Raw genomic sequence first — 8,371 nt, forward strand, 5'->3', positions numbered from 1 at the left:
TGCTGATACAGTTTTTGAACAGTGTGTATGTGAGATGAATTTTGCACAGTACTGGGGGTAGGGCTACTGGTAGTGATCGCCTCACTGATTTCCTATCATATCTGCTGAACTAGCTGCCTCTGTGGACTCTGTCCTCACTGTGGGAAATGGACATTCCTCGCTTGATATATTTCCTGCACCAGGATCTCCAGTGCTGCCTCTGATAACCTGTGAGCGCTCTCCCTCAATCCCCACACCATCCTGTGAAGTGTCACCGTGCTGCTCCTTCAGCTGCTTCGGCAGCCAGTACAATCCACACTTCAGTGGATTCATTGGACGTTCTCAATACCGCTCCAGGAAAATTGCCAGTAATCAGTGGACTTTAGGTTTGAGAGTACACCATGGGCACACTGTAGCTCCTGGTGGCTGGAGATTGAGAGGTTGGCAGTGAGATGCTGACTGAGAAGGGCATCTTTGGTGGGACCTTTGAGTCCTTCAAAGTTAGTTTTCTTGTGGCGTTGGATAGAATCGATAAGGCAGTAATTGGTCCATCAGTCATTAGTACCTGTCATGGCGCAGGTGATGTGGATGTCTCTGTTGGGTCCTTTGCTGGAATGATAATGTAGTCTTGAAAGTGCCAGTATTTGATCATGGATGTTGCCATAGGGTCTTGTGTTTGTCTCATAAACAGAAGAGGATGTTGATCGTGTTATCGATATTTCTTCATGAGGAGGGCTCTATTGGAGTTTGCTGTCTCTATGTCCTCCTCATCTATCAATCTATCACGCCCTTCCAGTGATTTGCGTCCTTCCGGACTGTGACATTGAAATCTCCGAAGAGGATCAGTTTACTGCCTGGGACTCAGGTTAAAGATTGCTCAAGTTGAATATAGAATCCTTTCTTTATCTCTTCAGTTTCCTGAAGTGTAGGACTGCAGGCGCTGATGACAGTTTCTGTTGATTCCTCATTAGGGTGAGCTGGGCAGTCATGCAGTGCACAATTATCCCACAGTGGGGGTCACTGAGGAAATAGGCAAGCTCATCTTTGATGGTGAAGCCACCACGTGGAGGCATTATTCTTCTTTTCGAAGATCTTTCCAGAAAAAGGCATATCCACTGTCTTTTTGCTTCAGTTGGCCTTCTCCTGTATGTTGCGTCTAAATTAAGTTGGCAACATTGATGTTGAGGCATCTGAATTCCCGAGCCATGATGGTGATATGGTAATTTACTAGGCAGCAGTGATCCCCACTCTCCTATATGCTTCAGAGGACAACCTACAGTAGGTACCTCAAAGCACTGGAGAAGTACCACCAGCAATGTCTTCACAGGATCCTCCAAATCCAGGGGCAAGAAAGGTAATAGCAGCATCCTCTCCCAATCAACGTGCCATTCATCAGGCTGTTAATCACTCAAAACTAGCTCTGCAGGGCGGGACATGTAATTCTTATGTCTGACACCAAGCTCCTGAAGTAGCTGCTCCACTCAACAGGAGACACCCAGGAGGATAGTAGATATACTTTAGAGATGTCCTCAAAACATTCCTAAGGATAGCCAAACATATCTGCTGACTGGCTTGTGATTGATTGAAATGGAGAAGCTTCTTTTAGGGAGGCACCAAACACAAGACAGACTTTGTCGGGAATACAGAGCCGAGGTTGATGTGTCAGAGAGTACACAAACCTGCCAACAACACATATTATAGATCATAGAATAGAATTTACAGTGCAGAAGGAGGCCATTCGGCCCATCGAGTCTGCACCGGCTCTTGGAAAGAGCACCCTACCCAAGGTCAACACCTCCACCCTATCCCCATAACCCAGTAACCCCACCCAACACTAAGGGCAATTTTGGACACTAAGGGCAATTTATCATGGCCAATCCACCTAACCTGCACATCTTTGGACTGTGGGAGGAAACCAGAGCACCCGGAGGAAACCCACGCACACACGGGGAGGATGTGCAGACTCCGCACAGACAGCGACCCAAGTCGGAATCGAACCTGGTGAAGCAATTGTGCTATCCACAATGCTTCCGTGCTGCCCTCCAGGCCCAACTGCGCCACATGTGGCAGAATCTGTTGATCGCGCATTGGACTTAACAACCATCTCAGGCCCAGAGTGAAAGAAAATCAACCACCATCCCTGAGGGAGACTAATCAGTACAAGAGCACTAAGCATACTGATCTCCATTTTAGCAGATTTAACTTGCGGCAAACAGCACTTAGCCCAGGATTGTGGGCTAAACCTAGATATTTAAACACACGTGCATTATATTAGCACAGCACCTGCTGACCAACAATAAAAGGTTAATCGCTCGTTCATCTCACTGCTGTTGGTGAAGTCTTGCTGGGTACAAATGTCTGCTGCCAGTTCAAAGTCGTTCAGCGTGTATGAAGTACACAAGACATTTCACCCTTTCCCCAAAAGAACTCCCTCCCCCACCACTCTGTACAATTAGTCTTCTTTATTAAACAATCTATCCAAAGACTACAAAGCATAATCGGAATTCCGGAAAGGAGGCCATAGTGAAATGGAAGATATAATGAAACGTAAATATCAAGATAAGAGTAAGCAGGTAGGAGGAAACTCAGAACAACAAAGTGCCTGTGAATGTGGATTAAAAATAACTCAGCATTCTAAAGTAAGGTTTATACTGCTGGAGAGCTCCAGGTTTTTCAGAAATGCTTAAATGCCTGACAGCTGAGAGCAGATTGGCTAGACTAAGTTGAAACAGAACTTACAAAATTATAGCTTACCACAGATAGAAATTTAAATAGAACATAAAATACCACCAGGCTAACAGAAAATTCAGAAATTAAAACAAGTGAAAATAAATGGCTAAAACTGTAATGTATTGTAGCACACTTCTAGCGTTGCCAAGAGACTTCAGACTTTGTTAGGAACAAGGAGGTTGTGGTGAATGTATTGCTGTAACAATTCACCATGTACATATCTGTATTACGCTGTTGCCCATGTGGGCTCCACCTATGGACCATTGTAAGGTATTACCTATGATGTAGCATGTTGGGGCCTGTGTGGGCTCTGCCCCTGGCTCCACCCCTTGAGGGGAGGTATAAGAGCAGTCACCCTGTAGGCGGCTCCCACTAACAGATCAGTCGCAGGCAATCACTGTTCTCGTTGATTAAAGCCACAGTTTACTTCTACTCCTGGTTTCGTGTGAATTGATAGTCGCATCAGAGGTATTTAATAATAAAGAGTAACTTGGTACAGTAGGTTTTGCAGCACTAAACTACCTTGAAACCCAAGTTTTATATACTGACTACCTGGCTACTGAATGTATTCTGTCCAAGAAAGGACTCCACCCTCTGGGGTGATCACTCACTCTCAGTTCCCATTGGTCCCTAAAGTCAGGTTGACGAATGTGATATAAAATAGTTACTTTAGAGTTACTAGTTAATGTAATGTAGAAATAAGCCACTTTGATTCTTGCAGTTAGGGACAAAGGAATTTGAGACCGCATGGAAAAAGCAGGAAGAGGTGTGTCTATGAGGGTGATGCTTCATTGATAGGGGCCAGAGAAAGGGATTGGAAGTGAGCCAATCAGAATAGATCGAACAGGTCAGGAGGGACATAGGCTGACCTATGTCCGTCGAGTATGTGAAACTTGATACCATTTGAACTGATTTTGCAGAGATCCCTTTGTCTTTTAGTTCAGTCGTTTTCTGGAATGAAAGAGGCTGGATGTCTCTTACATTTCTGTAAGATGATTCAAGCTTGCAAGCTAAATAAATAACTTCTGTTTACGTGCGAATCCGTCTCAACTTTTATTGAGGCCAGACTGACAGAGAAAGAAATTTGGAGATCAACATTTGGTGCCGAAAACCGGGATTTCTCTGGGCGATCCTGTTCCAACTGCGAAATCAGAATTAGACTGATTATGAACAGGAGGACGGGAACAAAGGGCCCTCAATGTAGAAATGGAAAACGACCAGCATTGATTGTTCCCCTCTTCTTATCGTCTGATTAGTCTGGTCACTCGCGGTTGGCACAGAAAGACCGCCTCGACGAAATCACAGGTCAGTCTGGGGATTAGCACTTTAATTGATGGGATTTCATATTGTTGTTTCGGCTTGGGTTAGGGTTTTGGGCTGATGGGACTTTAAATAATAAAGGTTCAGTCTATTATTAGGGTTCAGAGGCTGATGTGACTTAAATAATAAAGGTTCAGTCTATTATCGGGGTTCAGAGGCTGATGTGACTTAAATAATAAAGGTTCAGTCTATTATCAGGGTTCAGAGGCTGATGGGACTTTAAATAATAAAGGTTCAGTCTATTATATGGGTTCAGGGGCTGATGGGACTTCAATAGATGGGGGTTCAGTCCAGTATAACTGTTTTTAAATCTGAAGATGGTTCAACTCTATGTGTGAGTGTTTTAAATATATAGTTGATTAAGCTAAAATTGTCTCCTTGGACTGTAAAGTTCCGAGGTCTAGTTGAGATTGTGAGGTTGAAGCAGAAGTCTCTCAAAGGGTTAACAGCAGCAGGCGGAGTTGAAAACAGACAGTGCTTCTCACTCAGGCTTTGAGAGAACAGCAGCAGCCATAGTGTAATCGGATACCTTTCCTTTGAGTCAGTGAACACCAGCAAAGTTACGTTTTGAATTAATTAAAGGAAACCAGTGGGTTTCTCCACCTCTTTGATAAAAGTTATTATTTTCGAAAGCAATTGATTGAAATTGCCAGAATCTTAAATTTTACTTACTTGAAATAAGGTTTATCTCATTTTATCTGGAGATTAATAGAAACTTAAAGAAGATCATGGACACCATTTTAAAAAGTGTCAATCTGGAGATGATAATTGATTTTGCTAATACTTATGATAGTTGATTTTGCTAATACTTATGTGTATGTAACAGAAAAAAAACTTGTTAAAAGAAAAAATTGTTAAGATAAAGAAATAATTAAGTTGTAAATGTTATACAAGTTTGTGTTAAGCAAATTGTAAATTTAGTTCTGAGTTGAGATCAGAGCTAAGCTTGCAAGTTGCAGTAATTCAATTTGAATTTTCAAACATTTTTAAGTTTTAAAAAAAAAAGAGAGCAAATAGAGAAAAGAAGGACACAGATCTTGAATGCGTTGAATAGCACATTTCAGGGGCCCATGAATCTTTCTGTTATCTTAGACCTAAAACCTGGGAAGATTGGTGAGCCATAGGAATGTCTGGGGCGTTTTAATGAAATCTACCGGGGGCAGTCAGGCGATTTGCTGTATCAAAATGGTCAGAATTCCCCTCAATACTGTGCTATGTTAATGCATTGCCTACCACCTTCTGTGGTTACTGCTGTGAAATGTAATAAAATGAATTGGACGGAGAACGACCCTTCCCAGATGGCAAGGGCAGTCAGATTTTACTGGAAGGAGGGTGTAGGCCAAGAAGGAGGCTCAGTTACAAAGGTTAAGACTGAGTATGTAATGAAAAAGGATGATCTGCGATCCCAACAAGCGGCAGAAATGGTAGTTTACCAGCAGGAGCTCCAATATAGTGACTTTGGGTGGGTGGATCAGCGAAGAGGAGGATGAGACAACAGTGCTATATTTCTATCACCCCCCAGTGGTGGACGTTAGACATTGAACAGCAACTATCACTGCATCACGTTACCCTGGCCTATGACAGAACTGGACGAAACAGGGAGTTGGAGGACAAATACCGGCCATTACTTGAGACCGAATGGCCAGTCAAGGTTACAGCCACAGTCACGGGAAAAGAAGGTACAGCCGATTTTGTTACAATATCACCACATTTATGGCCACAGTCAGCTTCGGTAAGCCCTCATATTACACGTCAGGTCCATGACCAGTACCATGCCAGGGATATGGGGCGAATGGTCAGCATCTTACCGCAGCTCGTCAGAATAGGTATGAGATATACCTTTTGAACAATCCACGTCTGACATTTAAACACTGTACCACTATCAATCCAGCCTGTTTTCTTAGTGGTCCCCCTGTCCATGAAGACGCACCTGGCCACGACTGTTTAGCCTTGATTCAGGAAACTACCACAATAAGGGGCGATTTGAGTGACATTTCGTCAGAACAACCTGACATGATTATGTGTGGTCAAATATCCCACCGGGGTTTAGTTAATGACCTACTGCAGGCCCTCCTTCTGCCAGCGCAGATTTCCGTTATTAAATGCGCTGCCCACACGAATGGTACAACCCCAGTTGACGTTGGTAATGAACGAGCAGATTGTGCAGCGCGCACAGCCGCACAAATTCAGCAAGTGATGGTGCCTAAAATGTTAAGTCAGACTAAACGATCTACTATGAATGTGTCTGCTTCTGACAAGCCAATGCCAGACGTCATAAGGTTACAGGAGGACGCTCCTGAGAGTGATAAACAAATGTGGAAACGGTTAGGTTGTACATATGATTCTGTTTCCTCTTTATGGACCACGCCTGCACATCAGACTTGTATGTCTGATGTACTGGCTTTATGGGTCATCGAATGTGTACACTTTGCAACTCATTGTGGGGCTCGGGGGACTAGTGATTTGTTGCTGGACACTTGGTGGCACCCTAAAATGCAGGGGTTGGCCCAAAGTATCAGTAATCGGTGTTTGATTTGTCAGCAATATAACACCGGAAAAGGTATCCCTTGTGGGAAGGGGCAAACCCCGTTGCCCAGTGGTCCCTTTGAGACGCTCCAAATGGATTACATTGAGTTGGAAAGGTGTCAATGTTACAAATATGTTTTGGTCATTGTGGATGTGTTCAGCAGATGGGTCGAGGCGTATCCGACTATCTATAGTAAAGCTGCTACTGTGGTTAAAGTCTTGATGAGGGAAATCATTCCCCGGTACGGTATACCAGCTCAGTTAAGTTCTGATAATGGGCCTCATTTTATTGGACAAATTAACAAGGAGTTTTGCTCCCAGTTGGGCATACGCCAGCAGTTACACTGTGCTTACAGACCGCAGGCAGCCGGGGTGGTTGAGAGACACAATCAGACCCTCAAAACTAAAAAAATTGAGTCCATCTCCACTACTGTAAAAGGTCGGATACTAACCTGCCTCCCTTCTCCAGTGCTATTTTACAGGTGTGGAGCATGATGGAGTGGCTACGCATCGTCTGTCTGATATTTGGCCTCACTTCGCTTGGCGTGTTATTGGCGATGGACATGGAAAAGGGGAATATTATGTATCTGTGTAGCCCCAACCAATCTACAAGGATACATCACCTATGCAAAGGTGATGTTCTTCACTGCCCCCATATACGAGGACATGGTATCGACTCATGGAAGGTCATCAAAGTTAAGGAGAATGCGGGAGTCATGAAGCAGCTGCACCGGTCCCGGCGATGGGAAGGGAACATTATATGGACATTGCCTTGTTTTTGGAATACATGTAAATTTGATTTTGGATGTGTTAAAAGTGGTACAATAAAGGTAACATCAGGCTGTCAGAAGAGTGTAGGAAGAGACCATGAGAAAGAGAAAGGGACTAGAGAGAGGACGGGGCGTGTGAGAAGGGAAGTACAGCTAGAACGTAGGTTACCGGGAGATGCACTTAAGTTAATTAAAGGCCAAACTGAGGAAAACCCGGGTAGTATGAATCTCTTCTACCAGATTTACCACCGTCTGTATGGCCAGGGATGGGTTGTCTGCTACCCAAACCCCGCAGCGGTGTCTAGGTTATTTTCTGTTTCACCGCTTTGGGGCACTCCCCAAACGGTGGTTCATTGTCAGCGTTCCGAGCCATTGCCCGAGCAAGTCACTCTTCCTTACGATCCGGATTCAGCACCACCGGCTATTTGCCTTCCCCTTCCTCGGGGTAATCCCCATTCACAGTACGATAGGCTGCGACGGTGGAGGGCGTACATACCTAGCCACTTCACTCCCAATAGGGATTCCCGGTCGTACGAGAATTGCTTCAGCAGTGAAGGGTACGGCTGTTTGCTGGTAGAGGTGGACACAAATATAACATGTCTGTTTCCCACCTGTACGGACAGGAGGTGCCATATCACCCAGGCGTCTGGCCAATGCGTTTGTTACAACATCACTTGCGTTCCATTGAACGCTGGCCTCCAGCTCCTTTGTGGCTGGGCGAATGTCTCTCATATCACTGTTGGGAATAGGGCTTTCTGCATTGCTGGGCGGCCCGAATGGGCATTTCAAAATTGGATAAACTGGGCTACTGGGAGGTCCTTACGCAACCGATATGCTGATTGTGATGCTAGTCTCCACACGGAACAAGGATACTACTTTTTATTTAATGGTACGGCGACCAACGTTTTGTCACCCCATTTCCCCGCCGAATTGCTATAGGGACTCTAGTCCCTACCACAGTCCCCTGCCCTTCGGCGTGGAACCTGCATAATCAGTTAGCACGCCGGGCAGTCTCTGCTGAATTTTGCGAGAACTGGAAAAAACCT

Source organism: Scyliorhinus torazame, chromosome 8 (assembly GCF_047496885.1).
Source record: "Scyliorhinus torazame isolate Kashiwa2021f chromosome 8, sScyTor2.1, whole genome shotgun sequence".
NCBI lineage: Eukaryota > Metazoa > Chordata > Chondrichthyes > Carcharhiniformes > Scyliorhinidae > Scyliorhinus > Scyliorhinus torazame.